Here is a 23664-nt window from a genome sequence, read left to right as displayed (position 1 = left end):
AACACTTAGCCAACTGAGTCACCCAGGTACCCTGAAAAGCTCTTATTCTTAATAGGACAAATTTATGTTCTGTAATTAATTAGAAAAAAATTGAGAAAGTCTATAAGCTTGTAGCCTCTAAATTAAGGAGTGCTTTCATATTTGCTAAAGAAAATTTCTTTAAAAAAAGGAAAATGATAGTACCTTTGAAAAATAAGTATACACACATTTTTCCACTTAAAGTGAGTGTGTATAGGATATATACATATCATTCTACTTATATACATATATATACACACACACTTTAAGTGGAAAAAAGAAAGTAGAATTGAAAATACTCTCCCATGTAGAATTTTTTCTGTACTTGCCATTCCTCAGTGCCCATAGAGACGGCACTTTTTGTTTAAAAATATGATAGTATATAGAGAAACTTAAAGAAGTTTCAAATTTGTCAACCATGATGCAACTTTGAAGAATATCACTGCCTATTTCATTAAATCATTAAAAATAATAAAATTTGGAAAGAACAAGTAAAAATAGTACTACTAACATATTATGAAAAAATATGTTGTTAAGAAATATATGAAAATATGGAATAGATACTTTAAGGAGGTACCAAAATGAATTTTTTAATGTCCAGATACTCTATATAGAGAAATTATTAATGTTGTTTTAATGTAAGTGCATGTGTGTTGGTTTATATGTATGTTGATTTTAGATAGAATGTTACATTTAAAATTATTTTTGAACAGTATTCTATAGGTCCACTCATATAACATTTTTTCAATTAACAAACAGGTATTTCAGAAATAATGTATTTGAATTATTTTGGGCACCTCTTTACACTCTTCAAAGTTTCCTAATTTGGATATTAAATATGTCACCTTTCTTTCCCATTGTCTTTACGGAGCTTCTCATTTGGAGGGTGGTTTTATCAGCGCAGAGCAAACAGTCATTCCTGGACACAGAACTCTGAGAGAATTTTGATGCACATTCACATAGGTCACATACAATGTTACGTTCTGGCTTATCTTTGAAAAGTAACTCCCTCATTTTACTCCTAAGACCGATATTACACTATATGTTAACTAACTAGACTTTAAATAAAAACCTGAAATGTTAAAAAAATAAAAATAAGAATAAATAAATAAAATAAATAAATGAAAAAAACAAAAAAGATGAAAAACAGCTCCCCTCCACCTCACTTGTGAAGTCACTAAAGATTGTTCAAGCATAGGACGGCAGCCCCCTTAAACAGAGGGGATGAGCTGCCTTCAGTGGTCAGGGTGGCTCACTGCAGATGCTCTGTTAAATGTGCCCTGAATTTTTCAGCTGTTTCTGGACACACACATTCCATTTCTCCCTCTTCTCTGATTCAATGACTTAGATTTCACATGAAATGCGAAGCTATGCATTCAACTGCTGTTGAAATTTGACATTCTAAATGATAACAGCATTTGCTTTCAGCCCATCTGAACCTTACAACTGCAGGAGAATGAACATCATATGAGCAAACTCAGAATGTTCCTATTTCCACCCCAGAAGTTGAGCACAACTCCAAATTCACCTGCAATATTAGAGCAAATATCCCACCCCCCCAGGGTACTTGAGTTTCTCAGTCTCTTTTTCCTTATCTGGGTTTCCTAAAAACAGATCCAGAAGCCAATCTTACATGCTAAAGTGTTATTGAAGAGTATAATCCTAGGACAGGAGTGAGGCAGAAAAGTAAGGAGAGAAAATATGGCTAGGAGTGTTACTGTGCCCATCGAGGATTTATAGAAAGCATAAATACTTGCTCTGACTGGGACGAAGCTTAATAGAGGCATCTGAACTAATGCATTTCGGAACAATCCATCTGAAGGAAATAAAGGAGAATTTATCCTCTGGCTACCTCCAGCCTGGTGTGGACTGTTATTGCCCCACCCTGAGTCTCTGTCACATTCTATGGCTTCTCCAGAGTCACTGGGATTCCAGAACAGCAGTCACATAGGCACACAAGCTCTTTGCCAGTCAACGCCATCTGCAGGGATCTGTGAAGCATAGCCATGGTGGTGGTAGAAATAATAACCCGGTTCAACCATCATAGATATGATGCAAGCCTTTGCAAAGGTTACCTTGTTCCGAAGTCAAGGCAAAGAAGCAGATGTGTGATGAAAACACTGAGTCTGATGTACTTTTCATAGGTTTTGATGACAATGGCAACTTAGTCTCTCAAAGGCTGTTCCTACTGGGTACTGCATTTCAAGTGACTACGGGTGATAATTTGGTAAAGAGTATTACCATCGCACTTTCTCCATTGCTGCAGTCCAGGTTCTAAAAGTTAGATGAATTTTTTTTAATTAAGCTGAGAAATTTAATGGAGTGCTCAGAGATAAACCCCACTCATACAGGGTCAACTGATCTCAGTGAGGGTGCCAATGATACACGTGGGGGAAATACAAATATTTTCAACAAATGGTACTGAAAAAAACTGTATATCCATATGCAAAGGAATGAAATTGAACTCTTAGCTTACATTACACACAAAAATCAACCCAAAATGAATTAATGGCTTAAACATAAAATTTGAAACAATAAAACTCTATGAAGGAAACTTAGGCTAAAAAGTTTTGGACATTGGTCTTGCAATGATTTGTTTCATTTGGCATCAAAAGTGCAGGCAACAAAACCAAAAATAAAGTGGGACTATATCAAAGTAAAAAGCTTCTGCCAGCAAAGGAAACAATCAACACAGTGAAAAGGCAGCCTATAGAATGGGAGAAAGTATTTGTGAACTATCTACCTGATAAGGGTTAATATCTAGAATATATAAGGAACTCCTACAACTCCATAGCAAAAAAAAAAAAAAAAAAAACCCACAAAAATTAATTTAAAAAAAACCCACCAAAACCAAATAACTCAATTACAAAGTGCACTTCTCCAAAAAAGACATCCAAATGGCCAGCATGTACATGAAAAGGTGCTCGACATCACTAATCATCAGGGAAATGCAAATTAAAACCACAATAAGATTTTAGGATGTTTTTTAACAGAAGGAAAAAAGATATGTTTTGGCAAGGATGGGGGAAGGCAGGATAGTTCAGCAGCTATGGAAAAGAGAATGAAGATTAATTGAAAATTAAGAATAGAACTATCCTATAGCACCAGCATTTTACTTCTGTGTATATATCCAAAAGAATTGAAATCAGGATCTCAACATTATCTGCACTCCCGTTCACTGCAGTATTATTCACAACAGCCAAGACATGGAAACAATGTAAATGTCTATTGAGAAAGAAATGGATGAAGAAAATGTGGCAAATACATCTAATGGAATACTATCAGCCTTAAACAAAGAAGGGACTCCTGCCATTTGCAACAACATGGCTGAACCTAGAAGACATAATGCTAAGTGAAATAAGCCAGTGACAGAAAGACAGATACTGCTTCATTACACTTACATGAAGTATTAGAATATTAAAACTCATAGAAATGGAATAGAATGGTGGTTGCCAAGGCAGGGGGAAATGGGAAATTGTTGTTCAGTGGGTTTAAAGTTTCAGTTATGCAAGATGAGTAAGTTCTGGATATCTTCTCTGCAACAAAGTATCTACAGTTAATAATTCTGCACTTTAAAATATGTTAAGAGAGGGGCACCTGGGTGGCTCAGTAGGTTAAGCTTCACACTTTGGTCATGATCTCACTGTTCACGAGTTTGAGCCCTGCGCTGGGCTCTGTGCTGACAGCTCTGAGCCTGGAGCCTGCTTCGGATTCTATGTCTCCCTCTCTCTCTGCCTCTCACCTGTTCGCACTCTGTCTCTCTCTCCCTCAAAGATAAATACATTAAAATATTTTTTAAATATATAAAATATGCTAAGAGAATAGATCTCATGTTTTTAACACCAAAAAACCTCAAGAAAAAAAACACGAGAGAGCACTTGAAAATGTTTGGAGGTGATGAATATGTTTAGTACCTTGATCGTGGAAATAATATCATGGGTGTTTGCATATGTCCAAATTCATCAAGATGCATTTATTAAATGTGTTCTGGAGTGCCCGGGTGGCTCAGTCAGTTAAGCATCCAACTTTGGTTCAGGTCATGATTCCATGGTTTGTGAATTCAAGCCCCGCGTCAGGCTCGGTGCTGACAGCTCAGAGCCTGGAGCCTGCCTCAGATTCTGTGTCTCCCTTTGTCTTTGCCCTTACTCTGCTCGTGTTCTGTCTTTCTCAAAAATAAATAAGCATTAAAAATTTTTTTTAAAAAACAAATGTGTTCTTTTTTTCTATATCAAATACATTACAATAATGTTAAAAAATAATATTTAATGATAAATGATATTTACATAAAATCCCCATTTAGAAAATGTCAAATTTAAAGAATCAGATAATCTTGAGAGAATATTATCTTAATTTTTTCATAAGTAGAGATCATTAATAATAATGTTAGAAGACTTACAACATAGAAATTTCAGATTCAGACTTTGTTGCAAAGGCTTATATTAATTTCTATTTATTTATTTTTAATAAGTACATACTAGAATACAAAGAAAAGTATGGTCAAATGAAAGGATAGTATTAAGGATATGTACTATGTTGTCTAATTCAAGCACTATGAAGCTAGTACTTTTGAGCTCTATTTAAAATGAGCCACTGGATTTGAAAGTAAATGACAATCCTTCCTTATTAATCTTCCTTTTCATGGCAGTTTTTGTACTTTGTATTTACTGCCTATTCATTTTCTTTGATGAGAAATGCAAACTACAGCAATGTGTCTAATGTGTTGACTAAAAATAACCCTCAACTATATTTTAGACAGCTCCAAAGGCTAGACTGTATTATCTTTTGAAAGATCAGAACAAAGACCTTTTCAGTTCATGAAGAATAGATGAAAAATTGCTCTAATTAGTTTATTTTAATATGTAGAGGGGAGTATAAGTTGTCTACACATTATAAATGGCTAATTTTTAGTGATTAGTTTTTATTTCTAGGCATTGTACCCAACCACCTGGCTTGCTCCTGGTCAAATTTACTCTTTTCATCTTTTTCTTCAATTAGTTCATGCCAAAAAAAAAATTATTGTGATTTAAATGTAAATGACAGTGAGATCATAACATGTCATAAAATCCGTTTCTCTTCCTTATCTTTATGAGAACAACTATCCCTCCAGTCACTCTTTACAGAATCTTAAATTTTCCCCAATTACACACCTCCCACATCCAAATGTGCACTATTTTCATTCTATTTAATCTGCTAAGTAGCTCTTACCTTTGGCATCTCTTCATTTGCAACTTTCCCCTCTTACTTCAGTCCCTTGTTGCCTTTTTGTGGATTGCAGCAACGCATTTTAACTGTTCCCAAGAGTTCTTTTTGGCTCTTGACTTGCATTGCTACCACTAAAAGAATTTTTTTTTAAGTGTAAATATTAACACCCACCTCTTAGCAAAAGCCAGACAATGACTCACAAGATAGAGCACACAGCCTTACATTAACACACGTTATGGGCTACCTACATTTCCCCCTAACCTTGTTTCCAGCCTTGACCCATGTACAACATCCTCCTTAATCATACTACACTGAAGATCCCTAAGTAGACACCCACAACTCCTTGAAGATGCAATCCATATACGTGTTGGTTAGCTATCCTGATAGCTTAAAGTCAGTGTTTGGTCCAGTATTTAAAATAAAATAGTGCTGTATTTGAAAGATTTTCAATTGTTACTTTTAATTTATTAAAGTTTTTTCTTTGTTTTTAATACAGGATAGAAGTAATGAAGTAAAAAGTAAGACAATAAAGGTGGAATTGAAATATACTCCAGGGGGAAAAATAGTAAATTCATCAAATTTACTCATAATACAAAGACGGTTTCTAATTTTTAATTACCAACACCGCTCTCAGTCTTCAAGAGGCCCATTCATACATAGGAAGTTTGTGGAATATTTATTTGTTGGATGACAAGTCAGCAGTGGGCATATGCTTGCGAATAAGATTTGGTCCCTGCCTACAAGATGCTTGGAGTCTAGGGGGAAAAATTAACAAAGACAGCTATAGATTATGATAAAGAATAATGAGTTCATTCAAGAGTCTCATGGTTTCACCTAAGGAAGGATTTTTATTTCCAACTGGAGTTGTGGTTGGATGAGGATTTATTAGAGGAAAGACTCCAATAAGCCAGAATGATGTGAGTGTCAGTCAGCCTTTCCATAACAAATGATTAGCAGTGTGAAGATGAGGATGCAAAACAAAGCATGGTGTGCTGATATACGTTAATTTCTGGAAACTCAAGAGAAATGTCATATGGGCCATGTGTTACATTTATGTATTATTATAATGATATTTTACTGCTATTGTTGTAATGATATTTTCACATAATTAAAAGCAGTAGAACTGGGGTGCCTGAGTGGCTCAGTATGTTGCACATCTGACTTTGCCTCAGGTCATGATGTCATGGTTTATGAGTTAGAGTCCCCCATTGGGCTCTCTACTGTCAGTGTAGAGCCCACTTCGGATCCTCTGTCCCTCTCTCTCTCTCTGCCCTTCCCCCACTTGTGTGCACTCTCTTTCTCTCTCAAAGATAAATAAACATTAAAAAAAAGTAAAGGCAGTAGAACTTACTTTATTACTTTATTGTAGAGGACAGGGTATAGGATGGAATCAGAAATGAGAAAGAAATAAAAAGTAATCTAACTATTGATTGAAGGATACTGTACAATTTTGTGTGACCAATTTTGACAAAAGATTAATGAAATACATTTTTTAGATTTCCCTCCTTGAACAATACACTTATTCTCTTAAGTTATTTGGTTCAAGGGTTGAAGATTACTTGTGAAACTCAATGAATTAATAGGTTTGGAATAGAACTATCAAAACGCACTCAACCATGTAACATGTTTCTTAACATAATACTCATTTTTTAAAATACAAGATAAGCTTATTTTTTTGCCTACAAAAACTTTATGGTTTATTCAAATTTTAATTTGTGTCACTCATTCATATTTAATTATAGGTCTAGACAAACACTGTTTTCATGGAACTCTTTGACTCCGCAAAATTGTTAGGGAAATTAAAACTGGCGATGGAAATACACCTGTCTTCTTTTTCCTTAATGGCCTACTAGTTGGCTGGTGAAGTCCAGGAAGAATTACGTTAGCATGCATCATGTCACAAACTAATAAATTTTTATCCTCTACTTCCTCTGTCCTGTTTCACTCCTGCTAGTGCCTCAATTGTGTCGGTGTTAAAATGGGCTTATCTCAAACCAAGAAGACGAGACAAAACCAACTTCTACTGAGGAGAAAATTTTCTTTCTTTTTTTTTAAGTTCATTTATTTATTTTGAGAGAGAGAAAAAACATGAGTAGGGCAGGGGCAGAGAGAGAGAGAGGGAGAGAGAGAATCCCAAGCAGGCTCTGCGCTGGCAGCACAGAGCCTGAAGTGGGGCTAAAGCTCATGAACTGTGAGTTTGTGATCTGAGATGAAGTCAGATGCTTAACCGACTGAGCCACTCAGGCGCCCCTGATGAGAAAAAATTTCAACTGAAGACATTTATCTTATGGAAGGAAGTATAAAATAAATATGAAAAAGAATATTTTATTTGAACATTACATCTTATCTTTATTTGTTCTATATTTCAATCTGCTAAGAAGAAGCATCTGAATTATTCTGTTTAAAATAATTCTAATACTAATATTCCAGTATCATTTTATACATTGTATTGATAAATGCAGGAATGTATTTACTTGTTTTTTTAATAGTGTTTCATGAGCAACTAATTATCCACAGAAAAATAGAGTTTATTATAATCAACAGATTTTCTTATTCATACTTTCTTGAGAATGTATATTTATCTTATTATTATATACTGTTACATAACTAGATAACCATATGGTAATGAAGCACTTTTTTTGGAAGTCTCAAAGAGTCATTGAATAATGAAAGAAATTTGGCACACTTATATATTAATACTTTGATGTCTAGATTTCAAAACTGCTATGTTTATAATAGATTTTCGAAATCCTTGCATAGTGTTTTGATCCATCTGCTTTGAGTCAAAAGCTCAAGTAGTCTAGACTTGATAGGCTCCACAAAGTAGTCTTATATTATTACTATTTTTTTAAATGTACTTGGAGAAACTTAACACTAAGCTATATGTATTTTATTAAACAATTACATTATTTACTTAAGCAATGTTTAGGATAAATCTATAATTAGGCCTAAATGACATACTTTTCAAGGTATAGTATGATGAAAATAGCATCAATGGAAAAGAAGTTCACATATTGATTAAGCTACAAACCTGGTCCAAAGCAGCAGATAAGCATTTATTCCTCCTTTACCCTATTGTTATTAGAATTCCTAATATATTTAATCTTTGCTGTTTTCTTGGTCTTTTTGGTTTGGGTTTTTTTTTTAATTTTTTAGCTTGTCAGTTATTCTTTTAATTTCAATGTACCGAATATCCAATCACTATTTTTATAATTACTAATTCAAATTTAGATTTTTTTAAAATAAAATAACATTGGATAAACTGAAGTACTGTTGAAATAAAGAAAACAATAGTGGAGAAGAAGAGGGACAGACAAAATACAAGTTGTCATAGTATAGAACATTTCTACCAGGAAATAAATAATTTATGTGTCAACAACCAGCACTTCTACTTTTATAATAAATAATTATATCTAGTATGCATGCATTTATTTTCTGATTTCATTTAAAGCAATGACATCTAGGTGATCATCAATAGTACCTGAGTAAAATCGCAATTCTATACAAATATTGATATGAAATTAGGCATATTGAAGGCTATATTCTCAAAATATACTGAGACTAGCTTTTAAATAATACATTTTTATGTTCTTATATTTATTTATTTATTTATTTCCAGAGAGAGAGAGAGAGAGAGAGCGCACACACGCGAGCAAGGAAGAGTGTTAGAAGGAGCAAGAGAGTCTTAAGCAGGCTCCAGCCCAGTGCAGAGCCTGATGTGGGGGTGGGGTTCCATCTCACATCACTCAGATCATGACCTGAGCTGAAATCAAGAGTTGGATGCTTCACCAACCGAGCCACCCAGGCGGCCCTAAATAATAAGTTTTTTAAAAGCTGAGGTAGAAATGTACACTATGAAGTTTGGTCAAAAAACTCTAAGATCCACTATATGAGTTAACTGTTGTCATAAAAAAAGTTAAATAATAATAATCACAAAATCTCAGTGGAATACAAGTATTTACTTAGTCATTAGTCTGAAGAACGTTAGGAGAAGATTGACCTAGACTGTGCTTTCCTGAGTGTTGTCTGTTCCAGGTGTCTCCCATCTTTTCTTTGGGACAGCAGGTTAACCCAGGCCTATTTTTGTTGTTGTTGTGGTTATGATGACAAAGGAACAAAAATGCAAATGTAAAATGGTGACTAAAAATCTCACTGGCCGGGGCACCTGGATAGCTCAGTTGAGTGTCTGTCTCTTGATTTCAGCTCAGGGCATGATCTCATGGGTTTGTGAGTTTGAGCCCTACATCAGGGGCTTAGGATTCTCTCTGACTCCCTCTCTCTCTGCCCCTCTCCAGCTCACATGCAGGCTCTTGCCTGCTCTCTCTCTCAAAACAAATAAACTTAAAAAAATCCCATTGGCCAAAATAAATCAAATAACTAAGCCCAACTAGAAAGGGAAAGTATACCTCACCCAATCTGATGGCAAAGCAAGATATTTGGCCAAGCTTCAAAACAAAAGAGATGAGACTCTCTCCTCCCATGGAAGTAAAGAAGAGTGGTGAGTATTTCTGAAAAAATAACCTCATTTACTACAATCACTATTTTAGTAAACTGCATGTTATAGTCTATAATTGGCTGTAGCAAAATGGAGGTAATTTTGTAATTTGTACCCATGCTTCTTGAAATTATCTTCTGAGAAGTTATCTGTGATCTAAGGTCTCACAAAGTTTTTATAAATAAAAATGTTGTAAAATAAATCCCAAAATACTTGTTTAGTAGGATGTAAGTAGGGGGCTTTAATATTTTTTCCTTAGTGAGAGAACACGATACTGAAAGCATGAGTTTTGTAGCTACTTCTATTTCGAAGTGGATATATCAGGGCAAGGAGGAACTGGCAAAATACCATTTTAAATTACTATTTGATGTGTTTCTTGTTTTGCTTTCCTATGTAACAAAGAGTCTTGGGTGACTCTAATCCAGCAGAAGAGGGGGATTTCTTGGCTAGTCGCATGCAATATTGCTTTATCTATGGCTTAAACTATAGGCACTACAGGAACATACATGCACTATATTCTAAAAACGTTTGCATGATTCACAACATCAATGACAAAGATAAAGAATCCTGACTCTTGATTCCCTACATTCATAAAGTAAGATACTTACTATTGCCCTATCTGTAATTATTGTGTATGTAAATGATAGATGCAGGCCACCCAAAAGGAGAGTTTTTACCAAGTTTTGCAATCAGGAACTTGCCTAAAGAAGATTATCTTCTTTTCTACCTTCCTAAAAGTGAGGTAGGGGTAGACAATGGGGAAAATTTCCCTCTCTTTCATATTACACCCAAGTAAGTTGTTTATTTAGAAGGAATTTCTTTGCATCAGTGGACATAAAACATAATAGTACATGGGAGGAACCAATGTACTGACTAGGGGCAGAAACAGAAGCCACGCCCACAAACTTTAATTCATAGACATGAGAGTGTAAATACTCATCTTCCTTTTCAATTGGCATGGGGCACTTAGAAGATCATTTCAGTTTTAGAGGTTCTTGTAAAATCAGCTAAGCTTTCCTTTGGGACTGTATCACAGCTCAACATTTTTTCTGCTCAATCCCATTTCTGTCTCTTCTTTAACTGATGCTAATGCCAAGAGCAATTCCTAATGAACCTTGTACACACCCACCTCTACTTCAGAATCTGCTTCTCAGAATATCCCAAGGACTGATGGGAGTTGAACCCAATAAATATTCATGAGCCAGTTCACCAAAGGGATTGTAGCCTTCTCAAAGAATTGTATCATAAACGGGGGCCATAGAAATATTTTAAGTAGGGACGTGAAATGATCCGATTCTAGAAACTATTCTAGTAATATCCTAAAAAATGGATTTGAAATGGCACAGTATCAACAGGTAAGAATATAATGTCATTTTAGTCATCCGGACAAGAAATAATAGTAATAATAGCTGATAGCTAACGCACATATGAAATTATTCTAAGTACTTTACAGATAACATGCTATTAATAGTCACAAAAATGCTATGAGGTAAGTAATATGTATGTCACTTCATAGTATAAATGAGAAAATTGAATCAGAGTGGTTAAGTAAATTGTCCAATGTCATGTGACTAGTAAGTGGTAGAGCCAGAACTTGTACCACTGGTACAGCTTAAGAGTGTTTTCTCTTCCCCACTATAGTCTTGATGTACACCTAGTGATAGCTTGACAATAGAGACAACAAAAGAGCTATATGAGTAGGATAATATAATAATAAGTCAGTAGGAATTGGTAATGTGATTGTCATATTTGGACATCTGATTTTGATATACTTATGAGTCCAAGCAGAATTCTTTTGTAGCTGGCTGAAGGCAGTCTTTAAGAAATGTGAAAAGGAAAGCCATCAGTATATTAGTGATAGCCAGAGCCAGGACTAGTGACATTATGGTCTATGGAGACTGTGTAAAAGGAAATAGAGATAATAAGGCCACGAATAGTACCCAATGGAATGTCTACACTTAAAGGTTCTTTCCACCAAAAATAAAACTACATATACAAACAAATAAGAATATCTACAGTAGCAACAGAAAGAGCTAAGATATGTATGTGTCTTTTACATACATAGATGGTAATCAAATTTAAGTTATTCTAATTCTCCACCTTTTACCTTGGAGCATCAAACAAGTTTATCAAATAACAATAGAAAATCTATGAATATTTATTTCAACTAATGACTGCTAAAAACCTGCCAAGTTTCAGGAAAACTTTCTAGACAGTGAATTTCCAAATGTCTTCAATTTCATGGCTTGGTAACTTTTAAAGATACCAATATATTTGGATAAGTGAAAATATTAGAATGATTAATTATGTGATTTAGATATCAGTTGAAATATCTGCTCTTTCTTTCATTAACTCAAATTTGTTTTACAAGAATTATAAATTTAAAATAATTTTGAAGTAAAAGCACTGAAGAATTGGTTTTATTATAGAAAATTCAAAAAAATATTTTAACTAATAATGAGTTTTATTTGAAACAAAATGATTTTAGGGTGGCCCAGTTGGTTGAGCATTTGAGTTCGATTCAGGTCATGAACTTGCGGTTTATGAGTTCCAGCTCCATGTCGGGCTCTGTGCTAAAAGCTCGGAACCTGAAGCCTGCTTCAGATTCTGTGTGTCCCTCTCTCTCTGCCCCTCCCCTGCTCATGCTCTGTCTCTCAAAAATAAATAAACATTAAAAATTTTTTTAAACAAAATGACTTTATATTCTTACTAGTGTTAACATAGAATTATATAAATGAAATGTTTTCCCCATGAGTTTTGTCTTAAAAATGAACTTTTTGCTGTTAATGTTTTTTTCCCAAATGTTTGTAACTCTATAATATAATGTTCTTCAAAGATAAGTGTCTCCATCTTCTTTCCTCCACACTATCCCTAAAAAGAAATCAATACTTCACGAACTAAAATTCAAATTTTCTCTAAGTTCCATTTACTTTTGATGTACCGTTAAAATAATGATGACGTTTTTCCTCCTTGCCACTTTAAGAGCCATTATTATTAATATAAATGATGAATATTGCACAAACATAATTGAATTATCCCAGTTTATCACTTCTATTTGTCATAAAAATTACTTTCTATATATATTTCAGCTTATAAGTTGCTAGGTTAATTTTTCAAAAAATTCTCTTATAGTATTTATCTGAGAAAAAATACCCAGTGACCTAGGTTGATAAAAAATTAATCTATAACTGGTTATCACTTGGATTTTTGTGGAAGAAATAAGTTTAAAAGGACATAGATTTTACATATTGAATACATGATTTTGAAACACTAGTACTTTGTACAGAGGCAATGATATGTCTGGAAATCAAATATTTTCAAATAAAGTTGGGTGAAATACACTGTTAAATAAACCTATACTTGCCCTTTCATCATTTTTAAAGTATCTTAAGAAGTACATAAATAGCAAACGTCCTTATTATAAAACCTTTGGCATCTCCCTGTGAAAAAAAAGAAAGCTTACGTCTTAGTTTCACGTCTTCAGGGAACTTGCAATGCGAATGATGACAAATATAATGGATAATCCAAATAAGTTTTTTTTATTAAAAAATGATAAATATACTAACATGTTGCTCAAAGGAACTTGAAGATTTTTAAATGTTCAGGTTAGTTTCCACTTAATATACATAGAAGTAACTACTTGTTTCTGGCCGTTCAAAACCATTGACACCTGGCTTATGAATGTGGAATATCTGGGTACAGGTTGTCGTTTTTAAACTGTTGTCTTTTTCTTTCTTCTAGAGACTTTTTTCATCCTACAAATGTAGTTCATCTCAGGCTCTTTTCCATTTATTCCATAGTTTTGTCTAGGTAACACTTGTTTTATGTAATTTCATTATACATTATAATTTATTTTATTATATATATACATATGTATATATTGCATTTAATAACAAATTGAAGATAGTGTCATTTTAGTAGTATGCTAGAGATATTTTTTTCAATATATGAAGTTTATTGTCAAATTGGTTTCCATACAACACCCAGTGCTCATCCAAAAAGGTGCCCTCCTCAATACCCATCACCTACCCTCTCCTCCTTCCCATCCCCCATCAACCCTCAGTTTGTTCTCAGTTTTTAAAAGTCTCTTATGCTTTGGCTCTCTCCCACTCTAACCTCTTTTTTTTTTCCTTCCCCTCCCCCATGGGTTTCTGTTAAGTTTCTCAGGATCCACATAAGAGTGAAACCATATGGTATCTGTCTTTCTCTGTATGGCTTATTTCACTTAGCAAAACACTCTCCAGTTCCATCCATGTTGCTACAAAGGGCCATATTTCGTTCTTTCTCATTGCCACGTAGTACTCCATTGTGCATATAAACCACAATTTCTTTATCCATTCATCAGTTGATGGACATTTAGGCTCTTTTCATAATTTGGCTATTGTTGAGAGTGCTGCTATAAACATTGGGGTACAAGTGCCCTTATGCATCAGTACTCCTGTTTCCCTTGGGTAAATTCCAAACAGTGCTATTGCTGGGTTCATAGGGTAGGTCTATTTTTAATTTTTTGAGGAACCTCCACACTGTTTTCCAGAGTGGCTGCACCAATTTGCATTCCCACCAACAGTGCAAGAGGGTTCCCGATTCTCCACATCCTCTCCAGCATCTATAGTCTCCTGATTTGTTCATTTTGGCCACTCTGACTGGCGTGAGGTGATATCTGAGTGTGGTTTTGATTTGTATTTCCCTGATGAGGAGCGACGTTGAGCATCTTTTCATGTGCCTGTTGGCCATCCGGATGTCTTCTTTAGAGAAGTGTTTATTCATGTTTTCTGCCCATTTCTTCACTGGGTTATTTGTTTTTCAATAGAGATATTTTTGATGTGACATCTTAGAAGTCAAATCTGCCTCATCATCTTTTTCATAATTATCATTAAACATTAACTAAAAATGATTACACTTATTCCAAAGATATGTTTTATTATATCATGAAACATAAGTAGATGGTAAATTGAGGTTGTGCTTCAGTGAACACAGAGTAGAAATATTTTCCCCTGTACCTCCCACTAAGACCAACTAAAAATCCTGTAAGTTATATATAAAATGAATATAAAAGACTCTGAAAGATAGGACATATAAGTCAGAACAGCTAGAATTGTCAGGACCCAGGGAATGACACAGAAGTGACATTTATAGGTTTTCCTTTTGGCAAGTATATCCCATCATTGATGCTGGAGAAACTGCAGCCAAGGAGACCAGCCAAGGAGACCAGCCAAAAGAAGAAGAAGAAGAAGAAAAAGAGCCCCAACAAAATATTGTTTGATTTTAGCTAAAGAACCAATAAAGGGTTCACCTAGAAGGCCAAAACATTTTGATACAATAATCACTCTACTCTTGCAGCAAGTAAGAGTAATGCATGTGTAATGTGGAAGGAAGGGCTGGAACAGCCCCCATTTCCAGTGCACTAGCAAATGACTAGCAGGGGACTCTAGCCTTCCACTCTCAGGCTGAAATAACGCACCCTCAACTACCTTACTGGGGTGATGACAGAGAAGGTCATATAGGAAGCCAAGATATTTATCCTTTGCAGGTAGTAATGAGCTGTCTAACCTGGGCAGCATCAGTAAAGACCAGGCAGGAAGCCTGGATTCCCATTCCTACTCTCACTAAGAGGTGAAGTATAGCTTCCTCACCACCAAATTGATATCAAAAGAGTCCAGATGAAATATAATATTTAAATGAGAGCCAGAGTCTCATAATATAATACTCAAAATGTCCAGGTTTCATTAAAAAATCATTCATTATACCAAGAACTAGGAGGTTCTCAACTCAAATGAGAAAAGGCAACACAGATATGATAAGAGATGTTAGAATCACCTGAAAATAGTTTAAAGCAATAATCAAAACAATAACTCAAGTAAAGAATAATTATAAAATTGACTGAAACAAACATACATGGAAACATACAGTCTCAGCAAAGAAACATAAGATCCAATAAAAGAACCAAAATATATAAGGCAACAAACTTATACAACTGAAAGGAAAAGATAGACACTTCCACGAAAGTAGTTGGAGGATTTAATACCCTTTTCTCAACAATTGAGAGGGTAGGACAAAAAATCAGGAAGGATATAGAAGAACTTAACAGTGGCATCAATAAATAGGATACAATCGACATTTATCAAACGCTTTACCCTCAAAAAAGTAGAGTAGATATTAGGTGCCTATGAACATATACCAAGATAGACCATATCCCAGGCAATAAATCTATTCTCAACCAGTTAAAAGAATGGACATCATCAAGTATGTTTTCTGATAACAATGGAATCAAATTAGAAATCAATAGCAGAAAGATCATATGAAAAACTTCAAACACTTGGGAAGTAAACAATAGTTTGTCAGCTAATCTACTAGTCAGAGACGGATGCCTCAAGGGAAATAAAAAATATATTGAACTGAGTAAAAATGAAACTACAACATGAAAAATGTGTGGGACGCAGCTAAAGCAGTACTCAGATGGAAATTAATAGCACTAAATGCTTACATTAGAAACTTCAGCAGTTTTCATCAAGATGCGGTGCAACATGTCTACCCAAGCATCCTGAAACCAAAGTTTTCAGCATTAATTTTTCCACAAGTTCTCTTTGGTGTGTGACTTTTCCTTTCCCATGCTATTAAATATAGTTTGTTTCCTATATTTCCATTATTACTAACTTGCAAGTTTCTTATTTGGTTAATTGAAACTTTTAAGAACTCACCTGCTGCCTATTCAAATATAAATCATTAATCGTGGATGGATGTTCAGTATAGTACAAAAGCAAGCCTGTGGTGAACGGGAATCTCTGCAGATTAACCTAATGCAGGATGGCTAGCTCATGCATATCTTGTCCTGACTGTGTTGATAGCCTCGACTGATCCATGACACTGTTTGTGTTCCAGGTGGCTACACACTAAAGATACACCCAGCTGGGAGGCTTACCCTGATTAATGTCCTTCACATATAAAGTGCAGATGGCATGACACTTATTACCTTTATTAATTTATTAGGGCTGCCATATGGGAGGAATAGCTTTCCTTTGAACGGGAATCACTTGGGAATTGAAAGGACAACCCATTGCTATGGGGACTACATCAAGTTACCCAAACTAGCCGAAGATGAAAGAAATCAATGAACTGCTTGGACAGAAGCAGTGTGCACTGGCATTTTTCCACAACTCCTACTCTGAAAACCAGATGGAATGCAGTATGTCAGGGGAAGCAACATTGCAAGTACGCTCTCTATTAGGGAATGTTTGCTGGAGTTTGCATCAAGTAAAAGTATTCTAGACTGAGTTCATAAGACTACTCAGCTGACCATTAAGAGGGCATTGGTTAAAATTATGCACAATAAAAATGTGGTGAAATGATGATGGGATAACGTGTTAATGTTTATGTACAGTTTTAAATCCACATATTTATCAGTGTTTTTTTAATGTTACATGTGTGCTAATAGGAGACATATACCATATGTGCAATTGCTTAGGAAGCAAATTAGGAATTCAATATTTCATATCTAGAAATAGGTAACTTTATAGTTGGGTCTTCCTTAAAACCTGTGTTTTTCAAGCTTGAGTTTCATACGTTATGCAAGGAAGATGCTCAGTAAACATGTGTTGAATTAAATAATCTTCTAATAAATTTCACTTTAGATGACAAATTTTCATTACCATTTCATAATTCACTAAAAAGCCTAGAGATCTTTTTTTAATGGACCCTAGAAGGTGTCATCTGACTGCTGCTCACTGTGAATTAAAAGTTTACCTTGCATGTTAGTGTTCATAGCAAAAGTTCTTTTCACTGTTTTTATTTTATAATGAATTTGAGCATCAGAAAATCTAGGCCAGTTTTTGAATAAGTTATTAGGTCATGAAGATATATTTCCTTATTTTCTGGTGAACACTTACAGTTAGATGCAAAAATACATACTAAAAACCTTCATATTTAAAATTGCATTATCTAAGCTTCTGCACCACTACTAAAAATAAAAATACGTTGTTCTGAAAAATTTTTAAAGAAGATAAATCTATCAGAGCATCTGCAAATCAAACAAACCATATTTCACCAAATACCTGAACATATGGAGATTAGACACCCCATGCATTAAATTTTAAATGAACTGACCTTATTGGATCCTTGACAGCAGGGAAAAGGAAAGTATCAACAAGAATGAAAATATATCAGTGCACCAGACTTATTGCGTTAATATCAGATAAATAAAATACAGCATCTGTAGGATGAACAAAGGACAATATATACATTGACATAAATGTTGGCTCATATTCTTCGGGTTACTTACCGTTGACCTCTCCCCTCTCATACTTCACATCCTAAAACTATTGGCATACAGTTATTCAAGAGATGTTTGTTAAATAGCCATTCTGTTAGGCATTGTGCTAGGTACTGGGGAGAGTACGATGAAGAAAAAAGACAAAGATGCTGTCCTAATGGCACTTGCCAGCAAGTGGGACTGCTGACAAATACAAAATTAAAATTTAGCATAATCAGCACGGTGATAGACAACACACAAGATATTATGGGCATAAAAGAAAGACATTTCCCCTGTGCCACGTAGGGGAAATTGTATTTAAGCTGAGGCTTGAAAGATGCATAATCTCATGAACAAAAAAATGAGTGCTCAAAGTGGAAGAGGAAATAAATAAAAGCTTGAAGGTGAGACAGAGCTGTGGCTACTTCCAGAACTGGAAAAAGATTTCTGTGACAGGGAACCCTCCAGAGTGAGGATAACAAGATCAGGCAGAAATAAGCAGCAGGCAGATGATAAAAGTCTATACGTTGATGTTGACAGCTCATTAGGTAAAAATTGTAAACTGGACCCTTCTGCCAAGCATGTACAACAGGGGACCCAAATGTTCCCATTTCTCAGTAAATACAAAGTCCCAGGTATTGTATATGTTCTACCAGAACTCTTCACAGGCATCCAAGGCTCCTTCTGACAAATATCAAGGGCAAAATAATTTTATGAGTAAATGCGAAAAATAAAGAATGAATCCAAAAGTCAGAGAACCAGGAATTTTACCATCTGCTTAGTCTGCAACTACTGGTTAGCTCTAGAACTGCTTGGTCTAAAACTAAACTTGGCAGAGATTTGAGTTTTCTTCAACTGACCCTAACAATGAGAAGTAACTAAGGCATACAGGCATAAGGCATAAAGCCATCATGTCCAGAAAGTCTGATGGATGTCTTCTGCTTTTTTCTGAGGACACTAGAAAAGACTCTGTATTGTTCTTTGATAGTTTCCTCATGAATAAGCATGAAGGCAAAAGCGTGGTTGGTCTGAAGCTCACTTCATTGCATCCATTTTTGTCTGCCTCACCAGTTTTTCTTAGAAATGTGTTGTGATGATGGAATTAGAGTGTAATAACATTTTTTTTGAATACCAGTGATTAACTGGTCTCTACTAGTTGGTGATGTCAGTCAGGAAGTTATTCAGCAGTCTTGGCAAGAAGTGATGCATTAGGACAGTGACTGGGAGGATTGAGATGGACATATTTAATGGGCAACACTAATGGCATATGGTGTCAAATAGATAAGAGAAAAAAGAAGAGCTCATGTTTAGATATTGGCCCTGGTAAATGGTGATGTCATTGCCTGAGTTAGGGAACATGAAGAAAAGATGGATGGATTATGCAGTAAAGTTATTTAATTTGTTCAATCTAGTACAGTTTGTTTTGAGGTATCCATGGGACTTACAGTGGAGCTGTCTGGTGGACAGCATAGCAGCTGACTATATAGGACTGTGATGGAGGGGAAGAAGTTGGAAAACCAACTATATATCTTTTCCCAAAGTTTGAAGACATATTTGGGCAAAAAATGATATAGCCATGGCTGAAAGATGCATGTTCAAGGGAGGGTTATATTTGTAATTATAGAAGAGCCATAAATATGTTTAAATATAGATGGGAAGAAAACAGTATAAAGGGAACAATTAAATATTCAGGAAAAGAAATCAAATAGCACAAGGTCCTTGAGAAGGCAAGAGACAATTCAGTCCCAGGGACACATGTGGAACTTGGATTTCAATAGGAGGAAAGAATTTCTCTCATTGTTATAAGAATAAGGAGGAAATATCAGGTGGGCATGTAATAGATCCAGTCTTTGATCCAGCACTAGGCATTTTCATCTGACAGCATATATTTTTATCTATGAATGGGAGGCAAGACTGAAAGTATGTTGGTAGGATGGCTATCTCAAGGAGGTTTACTTGGAAATGTTGCTGAAGAGAAAGAATACCTTGAAAATCAAGAGACAAACTTGATGGGCAAATCTGAGTGCCCAGAATTAGTGAGATATGAGTTTCCACTAAGATCTTTTGTTAGATTTTGGGGGTGCCTGGGTGGTTCAATCGGTTAAGTGTCTGACTCTTGACTCTAGCTCGTCATGATCTCAGGGTTCATGGGATCGAGCCCCATGTCTGGCTCTGCACTGTTAGCGTGGAGTCTGCTTGGGATTCTCTCTCTCTCTCTCTCTCTCTCTCTCTCTCCCTCTCTCTCTCTCTCTCATCCTCTGTCTTGCTCTCTCCCTCAAAATAAATATATAAACATTGATTAAAAGATACTTTGTTAGATTTTCTCCAGCAAAAGTCCATAGCCTTTACATTTCATAACAAACAAAAGGAATATGTAGAGTTCACAGTTTTGACTTAATTTCTGAATCCTTTAGGGTTTTCCCTGTGAAGTACTATTGTGAACTCTATCTTCAAGTAATGGCTAAGGATCATCTCTGAAGCTAACTTTAACATAATTCTGGTAAAACCTAATTTGGAGGATAATTTCCAAATCACATTGGTAATGGTTGGTTTTATGCGTCAATCTGGCTGAGCCATGATGCCCGGATATGTGGTCAACCATTATTCAGGATGTTTCTGTGAGGCATTTTTTTTTTTTTTAATTTTTTTTTTTTCAACATTTATTTATTTTTGGGACAGAGAGAGACAGAGCATGAACGGGGGAGGGGCAGAGAGAGAGGGAGACACAGAATCGGAAGCAGGCTCCAGGCTCCGAGCCGACAGCCCAGAGCCGGACGCGGGGCTCGAACCCACGGACCGTGAGATCGTGACCTGGCTGAAGTCGGACGCTTAACCGACTGCGCCACCCAGGCGCCCCTGTGAGGCATTTTTAATAAGATTCACATTTAAATTGGTGGACTTCGAGTAAAACAGATTGCTCTCCATTATGTGAGTGGGTCTACCCAACCAGATAAAGTCCTGATCAGAAGGAAAAACAGACCTGCTCCAGTAAGAAGGACTTCTGCCAGAAGACAGCCTTCCGATGTGAGCTGCAAGAATGGCTCTTCCCTTGGTCTCCAGCCTGCCGGTCTTCACAATGTGTGAGCCAATTCTTTAAAATAAATCTCTCTCTCTCTTACACGTTCTCACACATCATATTGGTTCAGTTTCTCTAAAAAACCCTGCCTCATATAATGTATTTAAAATTAGCTTAATGTTTGTCCATCTCTTCATTACTTATTTCATTTCAATGGTAATCAAGAAACTTGTTTAATCTTGCTAAATTTTCTGTGTAAGAACATAAATTTTAATTTAGCAATACGTTATCAAATTAGTAAAAAAGATATTAATTTCCTTCCGCTCTCATTAAGGTGAAGATTTGCACCAATCACATTGGGTTAACTTTGTTTAAATGTTATTTTTACCCCAGAAGAAAAATCTTTCCAGTTTTCTATTTGCTTTTACTCTAAATTATTTTAAAGTGATCAACTTCATTTTTTTTCAAATTATATTTAATGAAATATTGTTCCTACTTTAAAAAACCAAACAGATCAACAGTTTTTATTTTGTAGCATTTTTGAAAGAATTACTATGATATAATACTATGTAAAGAGATCATATGCAAAAAAAGTTGAAAGACAGAAACCAGTGTCATAAAATTTGACTTTTCAATAGGCATGTATAAACATAAGTATATTTTGACATATGTAAAGTGTCAATTATTTCCTGAAAGTAATTAATACTTTCCCTAGTAATAACCAACAATTATAATGACACACAGACCAAAGTGCTGTTGATAAGCAAAATAATTTATGAGAATGCACTTTCTATCTTGTCTACTTAGCATTGTTTTGAAAATTGCCAATCTTACAGAAACATGAAAAATTTATTAGAAAAATAATTTCTTCCATTGACACAAAATTTGTCATAGTTAATTTTTAAAAATGTGTAACTACTATGCTGCTTTTAATGCTAATGTATGCTTTTCATGCTTCTGCATTTAACTTTGATAAATAGCATTTAATTTTTAATATACACTGTGATTTTACTATATGACTTACCACTGTTTTCAAATAATCTGTATAATTATGGCATATTAAAATATATGGCACTTTGTATAATAGCTGTCTTCTACTTAAAATTGTGGGCAAATCATTTGTTTTTAATTCAACTTTCTTTCCATCAGATACCTTCCCAAAAGTTACAGCTATTTTTGTACATCCTTTCAAATCTTATCATTTATTATTTAATAAGTTTCTAATTTTAGTTTTTAATGTTTATTTATTTATTTTATTTTTTAATGTTTATTTAATTTTAAGAGACAGAGAGAGACAGATCATGAGTGGGGAAGGGACAGAGAGAGGGAGACACAGAATCGGAAGCAGGCTCCAGGCTCTGAGCTGTCAGCACAGAGCCCGATGTGGGGCTTGAACTCACGAACTGTGAGATCATGACTTAAACCGAAGTCATACGCTTAACCGACTGAGCCACCCAGGCGCCCCTAATTTTATTTAATATCTACTCACTACTTTATGATTCATGACAGCGAAGACAGAGATCTTGTCCTACTTTCCTTTTGGCCTGGTTTATGACAATTAGAAAATTGCCTTTATTCCAAATTGTCACAGCTTCATCATGTCAATTTAAAGGTATACTTGTTTAAAAAATATATCTATTTACAAAGGCATGCGAAGAATATTTCCCAGGTTTCCTCAAGAAGCCGATAATAATGTGTTAGCAACAGTTTTGCCACAAATTGGGTATGTACTTAATTTCCATCCATCAGAACCTACAGCTTTACACAGGATACAGTCTTTCCAGACATTGTGATAACACTACCCTATTCTGCCTCAGTTTGTTTCTCCTCCTTTTCCGTTTTCTTCACCAGGGCAGTCTTAGCTTTCCTGTTGTCTGAGCTCTAAAAGAAAGATGAGGGGCACTTGGGTGGCTCAGTTGTTAAGCATCTGACCTCTGAATGTGGCTCAGGTCCTGATCTCACAGTTTGTGGGTTCGAGCCCCCAGTTGGGGCTCTGCACTGGCAGCACAGAGCCTGCTTGTAATTCTCTTTCTCTCTCTCTGCCCCTTCCTCATTCTCTTCCTCTCTTAAAAATGAATAGATAAACTTAAAATAAATAAATGACTGGCTGCCTAAAAAAATAAAGGAAAGATGAAATTTTAAGTTAAGAATTAGAGAAATGTTGTGTGTGGGGGGAAAAACGATATCTTCATATCCTCCTCATGTAAAAGTTTACAAAGCACAGTGTTCTGACTGTAGTGGTATAGTGATGCTCTGTCGTAACAGTGAAGTTTACCTAGTGTCTTTGGCATGTAGCTCAATCATTTGCATCTAAAGGAGACACACACACACACACACACACACACACACACAATAAATAAATAAATAAAACCACACAACTATTTTTTGTATAAATTACAGGTTCACAGAGAAAATGTGCATAAACAACTCAGCTTTTCTTCACAGAAGGAATCAATTACTTTCCATCTGTGTTAAAGAAATTGGTTCTTATATCAGAGAGTAAAAATATAAAGCATTAAAATCCATTTCAAATAAATATTGAATGCTTTCATGTATGAAAGGAAACTTCTGTTATTTTCTTTGAAGGACATTAAAATGAACTGGGCATTTTTGTAGCTTTGAGTTACTTAAAAATGAGTCGGAATATTCTTATGCAAACCACAATTTAAATATAGTGGCTAAAAATAA

This window comes from Leopardus geoffroyi, chromosome C2, assembly GCF_018350155.1.
Source record: "Leopardus geoffroyi isolate Oge1 chromosome C2, O.geoffroyi_Oge1_pat1.0, whole genome shotgun sequence".
Classification (NCBI taxonomy): domain Eukaryota; kingdom Metazoa; phylum Chordata; class Mammalia; order Carnivora; family Felidae; genus Leopardus; species Leopardus geoffroyi.
The sequence above is the reverse complement of the archived record's forward strand: the minus strand, read 5'-3'. Positions refer to the sequence as shown.